Genomic DNA, 21317 nt, shown 5'->3' with positions numbered 1-21317 from the left:
AGTTTCAATTGAGACCGTTTTCCAACCAAACAATCCAAAGGTTTTGAAGAAAACGTGTCTCCTAGAAAATGTTCATTTTGTCAAAAAGCTATTGGTGGGGGCAGGGGGAGAGAGGAGAGATTGATGGGAAGGTTTTGATCAGCCCCAGTTATTATCCCCTTTCTAGAGGCTGGGAACTGAGGCCCAGAGAGATGAAGCCAGTTGGCCAGGTCACCCCACAAGTCTCCACTAGAGCCCTGACTCAAGCTCTCTATAGTCCTTAGTGACACACTTCCTCCCCATTGTACAGATGCCAGATTTGTGTCCTGCACAAACACTGCAACAGTTAGACCTGCTATTGCACGTGCGGCTGAAAAGCGCACAGCCTTCACAGGGAAATGTCAGCATTAGCATGGACACTAATGCTTGGGGCTGGGACACCAGAGATGGGGGCACGAGAGAGGGGCTAGGCGGAAGGGTGGGTAAGCCTCAATGGGCTGCATGGCACTAGGTCCTATTGCTAGATTTCCCACGGCCGATCTCCACGCAGAATTTCCCTCTGTCCATGGAAGAGAGGAAGTGAGGGAAGAGATCAGGGGAGAACAAGGCCCCACAAGGCATGACCGAGGACAGAGTGGAGAAGCCAGCACAACTGAGACTGACACGGCTGGGGACAGCATGACTGTGTGCATGCTGGGTGGGAGATAGGGACTAAGCCAAGGATGCAGTGGCAGGTCGTGTGAACGTGTCTTACCAGATTTCACATGTCGGCGCAACGCCGCTGCAGCACCGATTTTCCATCCAGCAATCCTGGGGCCGATAAGACAGGAAGAGGAGCGCTGGCAGCGTTGCTGCCCCAACATGCAAGCCTGCTGTAGCTCCCACATTCCCACACTCCCAGTCAGAAGGAGCAACATGTGCTTGTTGGTGGCTCAGGGCTGCTGCTTCCTGCCCCAGACTCACAAGGGTCTGAGTGAGAACACGTGCCTGGAAGAGGGGTAATACATGCAGCAGTCCCAGCTCTAGCCCACGAGCAATGAAGATGCGTTGGGAAACGGAGCATGCCCAGGTGTAAGGGACAGCACTCAAAGGCCACTCAGGGCATCTAGAAAGATGGAACATGCGCAGGACAGAGACAGCACTTCTAGCAGCACAATACTGCTAGCATCATCCCGGGGCATGGGTAGATGGAGCATTGGGAGGCAGGGCCGCCCGGGGGAGGGGGGGCAAGAGGGGCAATTTGCCCCAGACCCCGCAGGGGACCCCACGAGAGTTTTTGGGGGCCCTGGAGCAGGGTCCTTCACTTGCTCCAGGGGCTCCGGAAAATTTTCATGGGGCCCAGGCCCCCGGAGTTTCTTCCGCTCCAGGTCGTCAGCAATTTGGCGGCGGGGGATCTTTCCTCTCCGGGACCCGCCGCCAAAGTGCCCCAAAGACCCGCAGCAGGGGGTCCTTCCGCACGGGGACCCGCCGCTGAAGTTCCAGGTCTTTGGCAGCAATTCGGCGGTGGGGGCCTCCCGCCGCCGAAGACCCCAGGCCCCCTGAATCCTCTGGGTGGCCCTGTTGGGAGGTGGTAGACCTGCGTTCTATTCCCTGCTCTCCCTCGGCCCATTGTGTGACCTCAGACACTTCCCTTCCCACCCTTTGTCATCTCGTCTATTTTAATGATAAACTCCCCAGTGTGTTCCATGGTTCTGCAGAGCCACTCAATCACTGCTCCCCTAGACCCACCCCACAGAGACTGGTCGGCATTTTGTCCCAACTGCAATATACGGAAATCATTAGTTTGGTGCATCATTTGCACACTAAGAAACATGGAGAAGTTGGAGCTGGAAGCAGAGATGGTGCAAAGCCTCCCCAGAGAACTCGGTGGGGTTGGGATACAGGCATTCGTTACTCTAGGCAACTACTGCTCAGCTACAAAACTGCTCTCTCCACGCTAGAGTTTGGATCATGAACAGAGCACAAGTGATGGGTGACGGTCACGTGGGCGGATGGTACTGATGATTATTACTGCCGAAAGTTCAGAGGGGGCTTTTATTCCTTCCACTGAAAGCAGCTAGAGGCTGTGGCAGGGGATGGACATCCCTGCGCAAAATAAACGGGTATCCACATATCAGCCAGTGATACCTGGTGGCGCCTCACAGAACCCGTCAGGGGACCTAGAGACTGAGCTGCCCTCTCACACCTGGGCAGAGGAGGGATGGGGCATGCTGGCTGGGAAACGAGGGATGCAGTGCGGTGACAGATATGCTGCCGCTCTCCATGCAGTGCCTGTCCCGCGGAGATCCAACTCCACTTTAAGGCAGAGGGTAAGAGGAGAGGCTCCGAGGAGACAGGCACACACAAGGAACCTTTGAGTCATCCTGCCAGTGAGGGAGTCCTGGCTGCTGATCTCTCCCCCATAGACCTGGGCTCCTTCCAGCCGGATCACAGCGCAGCTGGCAGATAAGGCCAAAGAGGGAAGCCAGCAGGAGCACCAGATGCTGCATGCACAGATACAGTTCCCCTTGAAGTCTTTATGGAGCGTTTGATAAGACTCAGAGTAGGGAGAACGGGGAGAGATCAGAGAGGAGAGCGAAGGTGTCTGGACAGGACCTGGGGCCCGGCCCTCTGGCTGCTCTGGTAGATAAGCAAGGTCTGGCTGTCTGACCCTGGGCAATGGGGCCGACCATTCTTTATTGCTCAGATAATGGCAATCTATTCCAGCAGGATCCCATAGCAAGGACATGAGGGCATTAGCCCCAATGCTCAGAGCAACTGCTGGGTCTCTCCCATCACACCCTCCAAGCAAATGTGGCTCAGAGAGCCAACCCTACATGCCGGCCTGTACCCCAGCCCATCACAGGTTAGTCAGGAGCATAGTTACCCCATGGAGTAATGCTTCTCATGCACATCCCACCAGCTCCATGACAACACCCCCAGAGCCTGACCTTTCCTCCATCTGTTTCATCACATTGACCATTTCACAGCACGAGGCCGCACCTCCTCGGAGCTGCTTCACCCCCAGCCGGCTGAGTAAAGAGGATCTCTTTCAAATACTGGGAGCCCAGAGCGATTACTGAACACTTCACCTGCTGAAGAGGATTGTAGTGTGGCTAGCTGAGTCGGCTAGTTCTTAGGGGCAGGGGCTGTGCTTCTCTCAGAGCTGCGTACAGCTCCATGCACATGCTATCAGTGCTCAGTAAATACAACTTCTACTGAGCCATTAAGTACAGTTCACTTTCTCCTCTCCAAGTGCTGGTGCCCCACATGCTTCCCAGTGAATAGTTAGGTTCAAAGTCAGAGCCCCCATTCTTCCTGTTGCTCTTCCTACCCATCCTTCCCTCTCCCAGTTCCCCTTTCCATATGCTCCCATCACTTCTTCTCCTTCACTGGCTTTTTTCACTCCAGCGGCAGGAGAAGCAGCTGCCAAGCAGTACCACTTGACCCACAAAGGTTGCAGTGAGAAACTGATGAGAATCCTAGTCAATGTCACACCACCCTGCCTTAAGTAAAGGCTCTTCTGCGCTTCATGCAAAGGCAAACAAGCTTTCCCTGGCCCCTCAGATGCCGCTTTCTTTACTGCTGAGGGGTTTCCAAGTGGAGCTGGCTGCAGAGACATTGTGCATTTCTGGCTCATTTCCTCTTGGTTAAAGGCAGGGCTGTTTTAGCTACTGCCTGACACCCGGGGGCAGCTGCATGGGCAACAAGCAGCCACAGAGTGGGGCCAAGGTTCCACAATCTCCCAGCCACTGCAGACAATGCGGTTGTAGGTTTTCCCCCAAGGCAGTTGGCAGCCCAGCCAGCCCTTGACCGCTCAACAAAACATTAGAAATCAACACTGCCCATTTGTCCCAGAGCCGGCCGTTCCCTCCCCATATACCCAGCTCCTCCTAGTCACGTTGGAGGCGAGGCACCCGTCTTTACACATAGCGCTCGAGTCTTCACTACTTTGCACCCCATGCAGCCATTCACACCTGTGTAAAGCGAGTGTGGAGTTGCACCAGATCCAAATCATCTGACGTTCACTTTGCACGGTTCCAGGAGACTACGCAAGATACAAGAGACTAGGGGCCGTGGGCCTGATTCGCCACAGCTTCTCCCCCTCCAGCAGAACCTGAGCTGCAGCCCAGCAGCCTCTCATGCTCCAGCCTCCCCAACCCTTAAGGCTCAGTATTAGCAGTGAGTGGAAAGGGCCTCTGCTGTGGGGCCCTCCCACCTGCAGTGAGTCACTGTTGTCCACGTCCACATGGCTTATGCCCCAAGACAGAGGAGTTGAAGGGGGGGGGGGGGGCAGAGGGAAAGAGGGAGAAGGTGATGGCTTCATTGAGCCCCCGAGGAGCCTGGGCAGCCAAGCAATTACAGGCTAATTAAACCCACATTAGCAGATGAAAGGCTTCCTCTCACTTCCTCAATTAAGCAGAAATGCAAATCCAAGTGAGCGGTAATTGGAGTCAGATGCTGTCATTAGGCAGCACACATTGCTGCTATTGTCTGAGCGCAGGGCGCTGTGGGGGGGCTGCCTGGGCCTTACTGTTTGGGAAATGGGGCAGGCAGCCCAGACTGTGTGGGTGGGGCAAGGAGCCTCCAGAAGGGAAGGTTACAGCATAGACATGGGTCAGCCCAGAGCAGGGCTGAGGCAGGACCACGAAGCAGAGTCACACATATGGGCGTGAGCCTGCCATGCTTCCAGTCCCTTTATACAGCCCAAGGCCTGGGCACAGCAGGCCTACCAGATCCATGGCGGGCCGGGCAGGTCAGGGTTTGTTCTGGGACCCAGGCTGGTTCTTCTAGACTGCAGGGCTCCTTCCAGCTTGCACCCTGAGGTCAGCCTTCAGCCAAGGTCCACACATCAGCAATGTTCAAGGCTGCTGACTTCCCCATGTGTTTAGCGCTCTGCCTGCTCAGGGCTCAGGCACAGCCTCCCTTGCGATGCAGGCAGAGCTGTCCCTTGGGTAGGGCAAATTGGGACAACTGCTCCAGGCCCCGTGCTTTGGGGGGCCCCCCGGGCCGGAGTGATTGGCCAGTGCGGTCAGTCCCAGAAGCCAGAGGCGCATAGGGCTGGTCTTACCATGGGGCGAACTGAGGCAGCCGCCTCAGGTGCCAGACTGTGGAGGGACACCACTAGGACCCAGAGTGTAGAAAATTGTGTCTGCTGCTGGTGCATGTATTCTCTCTGCTCTAGATGCACAGAGATGGTGGAGTGCTGTGCTGGAGGAAGGGGGGCACAAGAGACATAACAGGCAGGCAGGCGAAAGGGTGAGAGGGAATAACAGAAAGCAGCAGGAGTTGCAGGGAGAGAGAGGAGGAGGAGCCTCTTATGTACCTCTCTGGCACCCCCAGGAGCCTGGCCTGATTAACACCAGCTTCTCAGGGAGCTCCCTGTTTCCTGCTGCTTCCCTGAACCCACTTGAGGAGAACAGGCAGTCAGCTGAAGTAGTAGGAGCCAGTTAGGCCCTTAAGACGCTGATATCTTCCCTCACTCAGGCCCTGCTACCAGCCTGCTTATTTGTCCCCTTCTATTGAGTGTTGAGAGCCACTCTAGCTGGCACAGAACAGCAGTCATGAGTGAAAGAAGAAAACGCCCCTCTGGGGCAGCATTCAGAAAAAGAAAGAGGCAAAGGAAGATTTTCTATCTAAGCAGGATGGAGCTCTCCTGAGATACATAGACACAAATGTTCACGGTGAGCCTTCCAGCCCCAGTGAGGATGTGAGTGGTGAGGAGATGCCTGATCTTCCAGTTAGAGTGCAGGTGACCTGGCAGCTACTGCAGCATCCATATCTCCTTCTCAAATGGATGTAGCCATGCACATTCCTGAAGAAAAGTGTAGATCAGAGAAGAGTGTGGTGGAGGCGCAAGAAACAGCTGCTGTTGAGTTTAGTTCCTTAAGTCTAGATGATCCAGGACTGTGGACCCACTTGAGCAGTAGCCTGAGGGACTTCCTTGCACTGCATGGGCCACAGCAAGAGAAAAACTTCATGTTCCCCAAAGACAATGAAAATAGAAGTTTCCATCCAACACATTACTGGGGTGAAATTGCCAATGGTGACAAAGTGGAGAGGCCATGGCATATGTACTAAAAACCCCAGAATGCTGCATACTGGTTTTGTTCCAAACTCTTCCATCCACATTGGGTTCTACGGGAACAAAGGACTGGAAAAATCTGGCATGCCGTGAGAAGGCAGCAAATCACCAGAGAGCATTCCATAGGTGGAAAGAGCTTGAGATGAGACTACGGTTAAAGGCCACCATAGATGATCAGCATCAAGAGAAGATTGCATCAGAGTCTCTTTACTGGCAAAATGTTCTGAAAAGGCTCATTGCCATTGAGAGAATGCTTGCTACCCAAAACCTAGCACTGTGTGGCACTTCAGATCAGCTGTATGTGCCAAACAATGGAAACTTCCTTAAAATTGTGGAGCTGATGGCGGAGTTTGATGCTGTACTCCAGGAGCATCTAAGAAGAGTCACAACCCAAGAAATATACACACACCACTATCTTGGAAAAACAATTCAAAATGAGATCATACAGTTACTGGTAACAAAAGCCAAACAAAAGATTGTGGCAGATCTGAAGTCAGCAAGATATTACTCCGTTATTCTGGACTGCACACCTGACATCAGCCATATGGAACAAATGACTTTAATGGTGCGTTTTGGAACAACAACAGAACCTAGTGAAAATGTCCATCCAATGGAGACTGTCAGAGAGCATTTTCTAGAATGTATTGAAATTGATGATACTACAGGAGCTGGTATGACAAATGTGCTTCTTAAAAAGCTGGAAGATACAAGAATTAAGATAGCTGACATGAGAGGTCAGTGCTACGATAATGGTGCCAACATGAGAGGAAAGAACAGAGGAGTGCAGACACGGATATGAGAGTTAAACCCTTGAGGTTTTTTTGTCCCATGCAGTTCTCATTCATTGAACTTGGTGGTCAGTGATACAGCATCAGCCTCTAGTGAGGCTGCTGAATTTTTTAATGTAATTCAAAGCATCTATGTATTTTTCTCTGCATCAACTCATCGATGGCAAATTTTGAAGCAACATCTGGGAACATCCTCTCTGACACTGAAACCACTGAGTGCCACATGATGGGAAAGCCAAATGAAGGCAATAAAGCCTATCAAACACCAAATTGGGAAGATAGATGATGCCATAGTTGCCATTATGGAGGACAATGCTATGGCGGGAACTGTTTGTGGGAGAACAGTGGCAGAGAGAAATGGAATCACCAGAAACATACATAACTTCAAATTTCTGTGTGGCTTAGTGTTGTGGCATGACATATAGTTTGAAATAAATGTTGTAAGTAAGAGACTTCAAGGTGTTGACCTTGATATATCTGGAGCAATGGAACAACTGGACAAAGCAAAGTCACACCTACAGTCTTACCGGTCAGATGAGGGATTTCAAAATGTTCTGAAGAGTGCACAGAATTTGGCAGAGGAACTTCACACTGAAGCTATTTTCCCACCCATTCAAGAATACAAGAGTCACTGAAGAAGATGACATTTTGATTACGAGGCACGGGATAATCCCATAAGAGACCCCAAACAATAAAGTTGAATTCTTTAACCAGATACTAGATTGTGCAAACAGTCAGTAGAAGAATGTTTCATGCAGCTCAAGGAACACAACAGTGTATTTGGTATGTTGTATGATATTCCAAAACTCCTCACTATACCCGAAGAAGACCTACACCAGCAATGCAGGGCACTAGAGACAGTGTTGACACATGATGACATGTGCGATATTGATGCAAGTGATTTAAGTGATGAACTGAAAGCCCTTTCAAGATACATTTCAGCAGAATCAACTCCAAAGGCTGTTCTGGAATATATGTGCACAAATAAGACGACCACCCTGTTTCCAAATGCTTTTGTTGCTCTGCGCATACTTCTAACACTTCCTGTAACAGTTGCCAGTGGAGAACGCAGCTTCTCCAAGCTGAAGTTAATAAAAACACATCTACGCTCCACAGTGACACAGGAGAGGCTGGTCAGCCTTGCAACCATCTCAATAGAGCATGAGCTGGCCCAGACTGTGGACCTTCAGGAAGCAGTTCAAATCTTTGCAACCAAGAACGCATGGAAAGCACCACTTTGATTATTCAAACAGATAAAAATGCCAGTGTTTACTATGCAGGCAAGAAAAGTTACATTTGCTGTTCAGGCATTTGAAAGTTAAGTGTTAGTTAAAATTTTTGAACAAAGCATTTTAAGTTGTTAGTTCTCCTTTATTTGGGTAGGTAGCAGAGCAGTACCCTGAGAGGAGTAGAAGGCAGAATTGAGACCTTTCAAAGTTTTGGCCCAAGCGAGGGGGCATGGAGGCATCATTTGAGCTCCCCACCTCAGGTGCCAAAATGTTGTGGGCTGGGCCTGTAGGTCTGGGGGGTGCCGCAGCACCCCCGGGGTCCCAGCTGCCAGCCCCGCAGGCCTGGTGCTCTGCTCCCAGCCTTAGCTCTGGGGGGCGGGGACGGGGTAAGGGGACTGGCTTTCAGCACCCCTATTAAAAATGTTCCAGCACCACTGTTGGAAGACAAATCCGTCACTTCCGCAGGGCCCGCCATCTTGTTGGCAATTAGCGGAGACAGTGCCCGGCTTGGCTGCCCGTGTTTTGGTGCAACAAGTCCACTGTCCTGGCCAGAGCCCCATGGTAGGCACCAGCAACTGCCAGCAGCAGCAGGCGGCCCAGCACCAGGCCAGATGCAGAGCAGGGCCAAGCGGTGGGGGCTGATTTGTCCCGGGCCCCACAGCCCCCTAAGGATGACATGTGCAGAACATGCTGTGACATTGCTGACATCTGCCAAACCATTCTGCCCTTGCTAATCCTCTGCCCCCGTTTATCGCACTTAGTGGCTCCTGCACCCATGAGGACCAACCATTTGCCTTGTGGCAATGCTAAGGACTCCTGTCCAGAGCTGAGCCCCATTGTGCCACTTGCTGTACAAACAAATACAAAGAAGACAGGCACTGCCCAGAAGCACTAATAAGTTAAGGACAAGATACAGGGAGTGGGCCAAGGAGGGAGAGGACTCTGATTATGCAGTAGCTAGGCTTGGTGGCATAATGGGTTAATTTGCTAGTCAGCTTTCTTTAGCCTCCCATCCCAGGTATGGGGGTGTGAATGCTCCTTACAGCACACGTCTCAGAACTGCCACACCTCACGCAGATCGACAGTCTGGCCGAAAGACCCAAGGCAGAGAATGGGGGCAGCTGCAGGACAGGACGGGGGTTGCACACCGAGGCTGTGCAGGGAGCTGCACCCCTCAATTGGGTTGCATTGGCAGAGATGTGTGGGGCCCTAGCACTGAGGTGAAGGTGGCTGGGGCTCTGGACTGGGTTGCATGGGGCATACAGAGAGTAGGCAGCAGTCACCCCTCCGCCCTGAGGAGGCAGGAGAGCTGAGCCAGGAAAGCAGGGCTCGGTTCTCCAGGGAGAGGAGTCACTCGCTCCTGCTGTCCCAGATCAGACAGAGGAATGGGCTGACTCAGGTTGCAGAGGGAGCCGGTCCAGTGGGTCTCAACTCCTGCAGGGAGCGGAGGCCTCCACTGACACGGGGCCCCAGGCCTTCCATTAACATTCTTCACCTACCAGCAGAGCCCAAAGTCACAGGCCAGTGATCCAGAGAGAGGAGCCGGCTCCACTCCCCCTGAACTCGCCTGGGACCCCTTTGCAGACACGCACACCGTGGGTCAGCTATTCCTCACCCGCATCCACTTTCACCGCTCTCCAGGGCTCCCCCAGAGAGGAGATGAAAGGGAGAAGCAGCTGCCAGCAGTGAATTTTCCACTCCATGGGTATCGCTGGTCCAGGTCTGGGCTCGGGCATTCCAGCCAGCCGTGGTGCTTGAGCAAGACACCAGGCCAGGGGGCATCACTTAGGAAGTGGAGGGGACTTGCACTGCTACCGCCTGCACTCTGTCTGGGGCTAGCTGGGACCTCAGGCTCCAGAGAGGACAAGGTGAAGGCTGAGCATAAGGGGGTACAATACTCCCCTCCCACTCCCACCTATTAATCTCCAGCTCCTATCCCGCCAACCCCAGTGTGTGCCCTGGTTATTCCCCAACTGCCCTGCTCAGAGAGGGCAGCTCCCCTTTGGGAGGCTCCCCAGTCTTTCCAGACACCCCTAGGAGCGTGACCCCTCCATCTAGGAGAAGCCAGCGTCCCCTGGACACCTTCCCTGGGAACCCTGCTTTTCCATGGCGTCCCAGGCCAGCAGCGGTAGTTCACCAAGAGACTGCTGCCAACACAAAGAATCTGCTCAGCATCAAACGTCTGATTTCATCCACTCCGCGTCCTTTGGCTCAGAGCTTCACCGTGAGAGAGCCGGCTGGGTGTTTGGCTTGGATTTGGGCCTGGCCAGTATGACTGCCAGACCACCCCCAGCCTTTTTGACAGGGGTTGGGGGGCAAGCCCGGCAAACAGTTTAAATGGAATAAATATCTGAGGATAAAAGTTTGGGTGAAAGATTTTTAAAGTTCCTAAAATGGAGTCTACTAGCACTAGTCAGAACAGGGCATCGGGTGCTGTGCAGCATCTCAATGCCCACCGCTCTGCCAAACCATCTCATTATCTGGTGTGCAGGACTCTCTGCTGTCCCAGCTCTGGACTCCCTGCATAACTCTGTCAGTGCCCTCAATCCTGGCCTGCAACCCCCCAACACCCAGCCTGCTATCCCAGCCCTGGGCTCCCACACAGCTCTGCCAATGCCCCCCAATCCTGACCCACAGCACCTGCAACCATGGCCACAGGGCTCTGATGGCTGGCGTGTTATATTGGGCAGAGTGCGTCTTGCGTGGGTTGCTGTGTGTTAATCAGATGCGCTGTTAGCCTGTCACGCTGTGGCAAATTCCAGTTGTGTGGCAAGTGTACAGTTAGCCTGCAGACAGGGGGACACTCCAGCTTTGCCCATGCAGCTGTGAACAGACAGTAATTCAGAGGGTCTCACCGTTGCTCAGACCCTGGCATCTCTGTAAGTCGCTACCCCAGCCACTTATTGCAACCTGCCTTCGTGGGTTTGCCCCTCTACTGTCCTTAAGCCCTCTGACCAGTCAGCTGCTTGGCATAAGAAACTAGGTCTGGGCAAAATCCACCCAGGATAGTTTCTGGCTGAGCTGAGCTTAGCCTGGCTCCAAAGGTTCCCTTTGGCTCCAGAGGTGGGGCAGTTGCCTACAGACTAGGAGGCTGCTGGTTTAAGGCTCTGCTGTAGCAGTTGCAGGGCAAGTCAGCAATGATCTTCCCACTAGCTGGCAGGCAGAAGAGTCCACGTGATTCCAGCTGAACTCAAGCCCCCTCTCTTCACAGCAAGCCCCAAATCCATTGGGTTTGTATTTTCTTGGTTCCTGCTGATTTCAGAGGGGTGGGGTTGTGCCCAGTTTCAGTGTGTTCAGAAATCTGGTGGTTCGGTGCAATGTCATCACGCGGTGGCCACACCAGACTGTGACTACACAGCATCAAGGGGCTGCAATGCAGCTATGTCACAACGACCATTTGTGAGGCAACAAGTGTGCTTGTAAGAGCAAGTGTTTCCACCCAGGGCTGCCAGCCAGCCCCGTGCAGCTGTGTAAGCCAACACTGCATTTCAGATGTAGGCCTTGCATCTCAGTGAATCTGGATGAAACAGCTTCATCTACTTTTTCCACAAAAAAGGGCACCTTGGCCAACAGGAAGGGTTTTTTTGCATTGAAGCAGCTTCAGGGTTTGTTCAATGAAACGGGGAAGGTGCAGGGTTTCATGCACCAAGGATTTTGCTTGTGACCTATGGGATGGGAGGAGAAAGATGGCTAAGGCTAGGGAGGTAGGGGGAGAAGATAACAGAGGTCTGTTTGGAAATTTCAACAGAAGCCAAATTCACAGATGTGAAAAACACATACAGACTGTGAAATCTGGTCTTTTGTGTAATTTTACCCTGTACTATACAGATTTCTTGGGGGAGACCAGAGTTTCTCAAACTGGGAGCCCTGACCCAAAATGGGATTATGGTGGGGATGGGGGAGGCGCTAGATTATTGCAGTATTGCCACCCTTTCTTCTGTGCTGCCTTCAGAGCTGGGTGGCCAGAGAATGGCGGCTGCTAGACGGGCACCCAGCTCCAAAGGCAGCGCCCTGCCACCAGCAGTGCAGAAATGAGGTTGGCAATACCATGCCATGCCACCCTTACTTCTGTGCTGCTCTTGGCAGCAGCTGGCACTCTCTGGCCACCCAGCTCTGAAGGCAGGGCCACCATCAGCAGCAGCACAAAAGTAAGGGTGGCAATGCCATGACCCCACACACACTACAATAAACTTGCGACCCTCCTGCAACCCTCTTTGGGTCAGGACCCCCTACAGTTACAACACCATGAAATTCCTAATTTAAATATCGGAACTCATGAAATTAACTATTTTTAAAATCCTTTGACTGTGAAATTGACCAGAATGGACTATGATGGCCTTAAGCATCAGTTTAGGAAAGGGCTCTGCTTGCTCTCTCGCTCTCCTTTGCTCAGCCAGCCCTCTTCATTTCCTACTCTGCCAAGATCAGGTCTCCAGGAAATCGGAGCAGGGTGGGGAGAGCGAGAGTAGGGTGTGCTAATTGCCAGCATCCGCTCAGCAGACCACAGTCTCAGCTCCGAGGTGGTCTAGGGCACTGGCTGGTGCCAGTGGCAATGTGCTAACACTCGGCAGCATCAGGCCACCCTGGGGCAGGCCCAGATCTTGCAGAGATGTGAGGAAGGCAGCGGGTCTTGTTCTACCACTGGCCCCCCATGTACTCTGGCACGTGGATGCAGAGTGAAGGATCAGCTCGAGCCTGGAATACAACATGCCTGGGAGCCAGGCAAATTTCCTCCACAGGGCAGCCAATGCATTTCAGTCCTCAAGGCTAGCACCCCCTGCAGATCCCCTCTTGGCTCCCCATTCAGCTCTGCCAAAGCACCTCGGGCCTGACTCACAGCCCACCCCCAGACTTCTCTTCAGCACAGACTGCCAGTCCTGCCAGTTTGCACTGTGATTTTTGCTGTGTGTAAAGAGGGATCACTGAGCCACCCCAGACTCAGTCACTTGTTACCTACGGTGGGATTTGAACCCAGGTCTCCCATGGTGAAAGGTTTTTCAGTGTTTATACCAAATGGGGGAGAAGTGGTGACTTTCCTAGTGTTCCCTGGGAATTTTCCAGCCTTGATTTCCCATCTCACAGCTCTTACCTGCAGTGTTAGTGGTGAATGGACCCAAAGCCACCAACCTCCATACAGGATGGTTTTTCTTTGTAGCTTGGTGTTGAATGAACACCCCTTGCCTTTTTCAATGGGCACATGCATTTCCTCTCCATGTCCTGGTTCCAGCAGGACTGGATCTGCAGTACAAGACACCGCAAGGAGCTTCCAACCCGGTTGTGCAGACCCAGTGTGGTTTGGATTACTCAGCAAGACAGCCCCATGTCCGGCTGCTAAGCCCAGCCAACCCACCCAACAGGCTCAGGTTCCAGTCTACCCAAATGCAGTTCCCTGTCAAAGTGCAACATGAAGGATACCAGAGCTGTCATGCTCCCGGCTAGAGCAGCCTGGACACCAGAAGTAGGGACAGATAACAGCGGTGTTTAAATAATATATTGGGTAAATATTTGGCCAGCTGTACTCAACAGCTGGGTGAAGGAAACATTGCTGCCTGCTCCTGTACACCTGCTGGATAGAATGGAGGCTGTGTCTAGAGGGGGTGGGGTCCATCACCCCACCACACCATGCTGCCAAAAGGCCAGAGGCAAGTCTGATGTTGAATAAACTTGTTCTTTCTGAGATCTAGCAGCTCCCCATCAGACCAGACACGGCTTCATTCACTCACCAGCTAGCCAGATATTCAGTTACAAGCATTACATAACATCACTGAGATCAGTTCTCCAGGCCAGGCCACTTAGCAAGTGAGAGCTGATTAATCCTTTCCTACAGCACTGGTGAATTCGGTCCCATTTTCTCCACTAATACCTGGCCTCAGGCTCCCTTTCTCTGCCTCCTGCCCCCTTCCCTCAGATTGGGGAGTTAGGCCCCTGCTCCTCTTTCAAGAGGCCAGTAGTACCCCAACTTTGAAAGCAGACCACAATTGGCTCCGTCTGGAATCCCCCAGAATGGGCGTGATGCTATTAGTTAGGCGTGTTGCCATCTCAGCATGGGAAGGTTTGCATTAGTTTTAGCTTGGAGGGCTGTTAACAGTTTAGCAGCTGGAAAGTTATTTTTGGTAAGTGTCCTTTGAACTGAAGAACAGTTTTCCTTCTCTGGGCTGCTCCCAGCGAATTAGCCCCATCTCTAAGACAGGCGTTTATTTAATAGTAACTCCAGAAACAGGGACCTGTGGTTTTGGTAACTTATCTGGCAGCCAGCTGGAAACCTTACCCTCTCTCTGCTCCAGTGGTTCCTACTCCTTCGCTCTCTGGTCTAGAAAGGCAGCCGTTTCCACGGGTCCCTCAGATAATCTGCACGGCACTCAGCTCTGTCTACATCGCACAAGTGACAATGCATGAGCCACTTCCTCCACTCAGCGGCTCTACCCAAGTGCGAGAGGAGCTGGCCATAGAAATAGGAGTCAGAGCCCTCTCCTGCCAGGCACTGAAACCACTATGGGTTCTTCCCCTAGGTCAGGAAAGAGTCTCCATTGGAGATGAACAGAGAAGCCACCACTTTCTCCCACAAACTGGGATTATGTGCACACCACTCACCTGCACAGCCCCAACACAGAGAATTAGGGAGAAAACAGCTGCAGCTCCAGAATCCATCTCAACACAGAGAGCGTACAAGGATGAGAGAGGGGTACAAGAATGTAACATTACAACATGTGAGAGGTTAACCAATATCAGTTCTGGGACAACCAAGATCAAGGTCAGCAGACATGATTCAAGATACCAGCTTGCTGGCTTATTTGCATCTATATTACAGATAGAAGAATTAGAGCAGACAGGAGAATGACACCTTTTTGGTTTCACCCAAATGTAATTTCTCCTCAAAACTAGAGATGAGTCAAGGGGCCAATTGGTGCAGACTTTAGAGTAGTCAAACTCCAGGACTAAAGTCTGCCCACGTTTAGACCTGATTCTCTCCCCTCACCCCAATCTCTAATCAGCATTTTCCTGTCTTCCCTTCCCCAGTGGGACAGACTTACTTCTCAGCATCATTGCCTCAGTTTCCCCTTACGCCAGCTAGTGGCCTGCAGTCTCCTGGGTGGTTTGGGGTTCAGCCCTCCAGAACAAATCTCAAACACTTCCTTGCCCTCCCAGCAGGGCCAGCTCCAGGCACCTAAGTAGGTGCTTGGGGCAGCATGTCTGGCTCTTCGGCAGCGGGTCCCTCTGGGAGGAAAAGGACCTACTGCCGAATTGCCGCCAAAGTGCCACCGATTGCAGCTTTTTTTTTTTCTGCCGCTTGGGGCAGCAAAAACCCTGGAGTCAGCCCTGCCTCCCAGGGGAAACAAAAGGTTCAACAAGGTTTCACCCCAAGGACACTGGGAACACCCATCTGAGCCTCCTAAATAAGGTTCAGGTGTTATCTGAGGCCTCAGCCAGTGTACAGGGCTCTTCTTTCTCACTTCACCCCTCCTTGCAGTCTGTCAACACCCTGTCTCAAGCCCCTTTCCATCAACCCCACCTCACTGTTTTCCAACCTAACCACCATAGAACCTTTCCCCACATCTTACCCTGAATGTGCTCCAACTGACCACACGGCTTGCCTTTTATACAGCCTCGCACACACCTGACCTCAGTCACCTGACCCCAGCCTACAATTCCCAGCATCCTTTTGGACTACATTTCCCAACATTCCATCACTTTAAAGGGCCACACCCCAATACTATTTGGGCTAGCGTGTGTCCACCACCCTTTGCTTTTCAAAGGGCTCAGCACACTCTGGTATGCCTAGCAGTGCTGATGGGTCAGGGATTTGTGCGCCATCAGCTGCTCTAACTGGCCTGTTCCTCCAGGCCCCAGATTAATGCCATGGTATCACCACCCAACACTGGTGACATCACTGTCACAACCCTGGTGAAGTCAACTGGTGGGCTGTGACATCATGGAATAAATGAGGCAGGAAGAGTGGCTCAGCTGATTGACTAGCTTCTGTGCACAAACATCCTGGGGACCAGCCAGGGAAGGGACAGCGCTGCTCGCTGGGGTTTAGCAAACTAGGAGAGCCAGTGAAGTCCCCAATAGGGCAGCTGCAGTTCTCCAAGTCTGAGGTTACCCAGTCTCTGGAGAACTCCCCAGCCCACCTCTCAAACCACCCCCACTGGAAGCGGAGGGAGCAAAGCCTGTCCCACCCACTCCACATGGGCTAGAGCGACATCACAGCAGCAGCATCCTCAGGCGACTGACACTCCAGGGCATGCAACTACTCCACCCTGCCCTGCACAGAAAGAGGGGAGGACAGGACCTTTGGCTGGGGGTTAGCTGGCCTGTCCATCCATCGCACTGCTGAGACCCTCCAGGAAGGGTCTGCTAGTGATGGGGGCAGGGTGGGCAAAGACCACTCCCATTGAAGGCCAATCCTCTTCCCCTACATGGAGGTCTGAGCATGGGTCTCAGAAACAGGGATGGTTGGGGGTGTGGGGAATCTCCCTCTATCTACTGGTTACCATCACATGGAGAGGCTGCTGTTCCTGCCCCAAGGAAAGGGGACGTCTCATCCTCCTTACGAGAGGGAGCTGTCGTCTCCTGCCAGGACTGAAGAGACCCTCCCCAGACCTCCGACGTCAGTGCCTTTAGAGTCAGGTACTTGTGCCCCGGGCCCTGATTTCCCCACCCTGTACTGCCGATACCCACTGCCTGCTCCTTCTCCATCTCCCACTACTCCCCTCTCCCATTGGCCTTCCTCAGGGCTCTAACCTCAGCCCCCTCTCTCCCCGCCTCATGTGACCTCATCCGCGCCCACAGCTACCACCTCCATGGTGCTGGCTCCTCTCCCCTCCCCTCCCCTCGCCATATCTCCAGCGTTTCCAGCTGGCTGTTCCCCTGCCACCTGAAATGCACAATAGCAAATCCTGACCTCCCCTTCACTACTCAAGGCCTCTCCACTCCACCCTCATTGGCAGCCTCACTCAGTGATCCAAAATGGCAACCTCTGTGTCTAACCTGACTCCTAACTGGCACTAGGAAATTGCTCCTTGTGGGACTGCCAGTCCATCTTCCTCAGCCATTGGCTTCTATCCAGGGGCCCGGTCTGGGGGCCCAGCAAAGACCCCCTGTCCTGGGAGAAGGGAAGGGAAGTTCAGACTCGGTGCACTACGCTTCTCATCTCACCTGATTTCAATTTCAGCCGTGCCCTGCAAGCGACTTCACCGGCTGCTGTGTGTGTTGAGTGGAATGGATCACAGACAGCAGGGCGATAGGGCCAGGGGCTGCTCTGGGACATTTGCATGCAGGCGTAATGGGGAACTAGTAAAGTAGCTTTCTCCCCAGGATTGGGCCCACACACTGCCTTGCTTTGCTCAGATATGTGCCCTACTGTGCCCCAGGCTTTTTGCCAGCTGGATTTGCTCTTGCTAATGCCTGGGCCATGGCTCATCTTTGTACAGGTGCCTATGGACACATACAAATAGACTGCTAAGAAACAGACTGCCCAGGAATTTGGAAGGGTTAGCAACTCTCATGCTTCAGAGACCACCCTCATCTCGGAGAGGGTCAGGAAGGAGATTTCCCATCTCAACCAGCTAGTCCATAACTGCCCACTTCAGGGTATCTTTGTTCTTCCTCTGAAATGGATGGGGTTGGCCCCCTGGCCTGTCCCGGCCAGGCAACTCCTCCACCATACTGCTTGGACTGTCTTTCCCTGCTAACTCACTGCCTCTTTAAAAAAGTCTCACCCAGCCAATCGGGCAGCAAAAACAATACTGCAGAACTTGGCTGACCAATCACAGAGCAAGGAGTTTGCGAACAACCCAGAGCTGGATCATTGTTCCCCAAACCCTTTTAAATAACCTATCTGCTTTGGGATGGGGAGGGCAAATCCTGGCTGCATGAATGGCAATGGCAAAACTCACATTAACTTCCCTGGGGCCAGCCTTCCTCCTGTGAGGTGCTTCAGGGAGAACAATGGGCCATTATCTGGAGCAGCGAAAGCCAGCTAGGAAGAGTCTCCTCATTCTGCAGTGCACAGAGACAGTCCCAGTGACGGATGCATCGAATGCCTCACAAGCAGGGAAGCAGCTGAGCTATTTCCACCCCCGCTCCAGCCCTTCCCCGATGGCCCTGTCGTTGTGTGTGTTCGGGTCAGTCACTCAGCAGGTGCAATTAGATCTAGCTGAGCTTCAGAACAAAGCGGCCTGTAAAGTGCAAAAATCCCCTGGCTCATTGTAAGACACTTCCCTTGGGCCATAAGAACCTTGTCTCCCACGGGCCGAAGGGGAATATACAGCTGAGTCTGGGGGGCTGATAGCACATACAAGCAGCAAAGCCAGCAGCCAGGAGTGGGGCCAGAGCTATGTGCGCCCCTCACATCTGGAACAGTGGTGCTTACTGACGAGTAACTGTGCAGCAAGACCCAAGGCCCCACCTTGGAATGAGCCAGTGAGGCTCATTGCACCTCTGTCACCCAGGCCCCTAGAGCTGCCAGCTTGGGGAGGGGGTGGGGGAGAGGATTTCTAGATACATGGCGCCACCTAGTGCATGGTCATGCCTGACACCACAAGCGCCCCAGAAGCCAGTTCAGCTGTTGTGTGTGGGGTTTGACCTATAAATCCCTGATTGGTTTGAGCCTGGGTAGCTGAGATGCGCCTCTCTCCAGGTGCCAGCCCTGGGTCAGCTCCCCTTGGAGAAAGCACCTGCGCTAATAGCTTCCGGAGGGAGACAGCTGGTGGCAGGGAATATTCCCAGGAGGGGCCTTGACCCTGAACCACCTCCCCCTTGGTCTAGCAGTGGGAGATTTTGCTGAGCTTTAGGACACGCGTAAGCTTAGCCATGATCCTGGGCTTTGGATGAGGGCTGGGGAGTGCTTGGATGAGGGCGGGTGGGTTGGGGAAGGCATTGTACACAAGCCCCTTAGTTTCATATCCTGGCATGAGCAGCTATGGAGTGATGGGATGGGCAGCTGGCGAGGCAGCAGCCTTGCCCCTCATATGGACTTAGCTTGGGGTGTAAGTGTGTGAGATGGCAGGAGGGCACCACCCAAGGAAACACCTGCCAAAGGCCATGGTTATGCTACAGCCGCACAGCGTAATGGAGTTGCTGCCTATGTCGACAGAAGGGGGTTTTGCCATCCACACAATTAATAGCAGTAGTAGCTGGAGCAATGGAAGTATTTGTCTGGCGACCTAGCAGCGGCTACGCTGGGTGTTGGGTTGGGCTAACTGTGATGCACACGGCAGGAAATTTTTCACCTCCCTGAACGATGTAGCTAAGTCGAGCTAATTTTTAGATGTAGACCAGGCAAGTGTGGCCCGCATAAATGTCATCATTAGGCTATCACCGCGAAAGCAAAGGTTACCAGGAGGATAAGGCCTGAGTGCTACCTAGTGGTGCTTCTGGGCCATCAAAGGGAGCCAGGAGGCATTTGATTCCAATCCAGTGTGTTAGAGGAGTTGTGTGCCCCATGCTAGAGCCCGGGAATGCTCTACAGTTGCATGGAACAGCAGGATGCTACTAGACAAATACTGGCATGACCAGTTGGAAGGGAACTGGGTGCAGACATCAGCTGGAGACATTCAGACATTCAGGCTGCATGAGGCAGCTTTCGATTTGGAGAGCAGCAGCCACTGGCAGACGAGCTCAGTGCTGACACAATTACTTGTCCTCTGGAAGAGATCAGCCAGGCCAGAGACTCCGTGGATCAAGCTTCTCTTTCCTTTGGGGGAAAACTAAGGCCCCTCTGACTGTCTAACTCTACATTAGTGGCCACCATGTACTCAGAAGGTGAGCTGGGAGCAGGAGCAGGAGCAAGTCTCGTCACATGCTTGCTCCCACTTCCCACACCACACCCAGCTGAGGTGAGCTAGCTGAGCCCCATGGGGATTCATACCACAAGTAAGGTGCTGGCTCACACCCACACTGTGGGGGGCTCCAAGAGAGGCAGCGTGGCCTAGTGGATAGGACAGTAGATTAGGACTCAGTCAATCTGGGCTCTGATGCTGACCTGTCATGTGAACTTACCTCCCCCTCTCTGGGCTTCTGTTTGCTCTGCCACCCTTGTTTCTTTAGAGAGCAAGCGCTTTAGGGCAGTGCCTGTCTCTCACCATGAGTCTGTACAGCACCTAGCACAATGGGGCCTGAGCTTGGCTGGAGCCTTTAAGCACAGTTGCTGTGGTGTTCTGTTCCCCTCACATCTAGCCCGCTGGCTTTCTCCTACCCATGCCCCTGATTGCCAAGTGCTGCTCTGACTTTCCAGCCCAGCGTGCCAGGGTGACTCGCCCATGTCTCACTGGCCAGCTGCAGTTCACAGCCTGGCAGCAGAGGCTGGAATCTGCTGACAAACTTGCCCAGCTGGTCTGTGGCTGTGCCACTCCCCTGCCTCGCCAGCTTCCCCTGGAGCCAATGAGGCCTTTCACTAACAGCTCGTCAGCTGCCGTGGGATTGGTTGTTGCCTGCCAGGCTAACAAGTCACCTACCGCCGCCTGTCCCTTCATCTCATTCCCAGGTGCTCACCCGCTCTCCATGGCCTGGCACTAGTTAGGCCAAGGTCTCCATGAAAGGAGTGCTGGGTGCTCCAGCCCATGGCGAGCTGAGGCTGGGTCCGTTGGTGAGAGCCAGGCAAGCATCATTTGCTTGCCCTGAGCATTTTGCTCCCTATCCTCCATCCTTCTGCCCCATGGATGCAGGGTACAGAAAGGGGTCTGGCAGGGGCCCGGCCCGGCAACACTTCCACCATGATGTTGGGGCAGGGGCTACAGCTCGGATCCTCTGACCATGCCGGTTTCCCTGCACTAACTATGCCAGCATCAGCGCCCCAGTCCTTTCCTGCCTAGTCCTGGCTTTGTACCTCTTCCTTGCTGTCCCCTGTGCCTGGCATGGCATCCCAGCCCTCCAGGCACCTACTCTCTGCATTGACCCACCTCCAAAGCTGTAGGGAGGAAATGGAAAAGGAGCCTTGGTTACAGGCAGCTCGAGGGTCACGTTTCCTCTGCCAGCCAGAAGGAATGTCCTCGTCTGGCATGCTGAGCGCAGCATTTTCCAAAAGGCAGGCAGACCCCGCAAGAGGCTGCTGACAGCATGAGGCTCTCTAGATGCCCAAGGTACTCAGCTCCCAAGGGGAGTTCAGACCCGGTAGGCAGAAAACATCTTCTTCTCCCTGCCTCTTACACAGCATTGCCAGCTGCTCAGATTCTGCAGCCACGACTTAGGCCAGGTGGCTGGTGCTGCAGGAGTGAATCCAGCTCTCCCCACAGCCCTCCCTGTTCTGGCTCCGCAGCC

This window comes from Mauremys mutica, chromosome 7, assembly GCF_020497125.1.
Source record: "Mauremys mutica isolate MM-2020 ecotype Southern chromosome 7, ASM2049712v1, whole genome shotgun sequence".
NCBI classification, from domain to species: domain Eukaryota; kingdom Metazoa; phylum Chordata; order Testudines; family Geoemydidae; genus Mauremys; species Mauremys mutica.
This window is presented reverse-complemented; position numbering follows the sequence as displayed.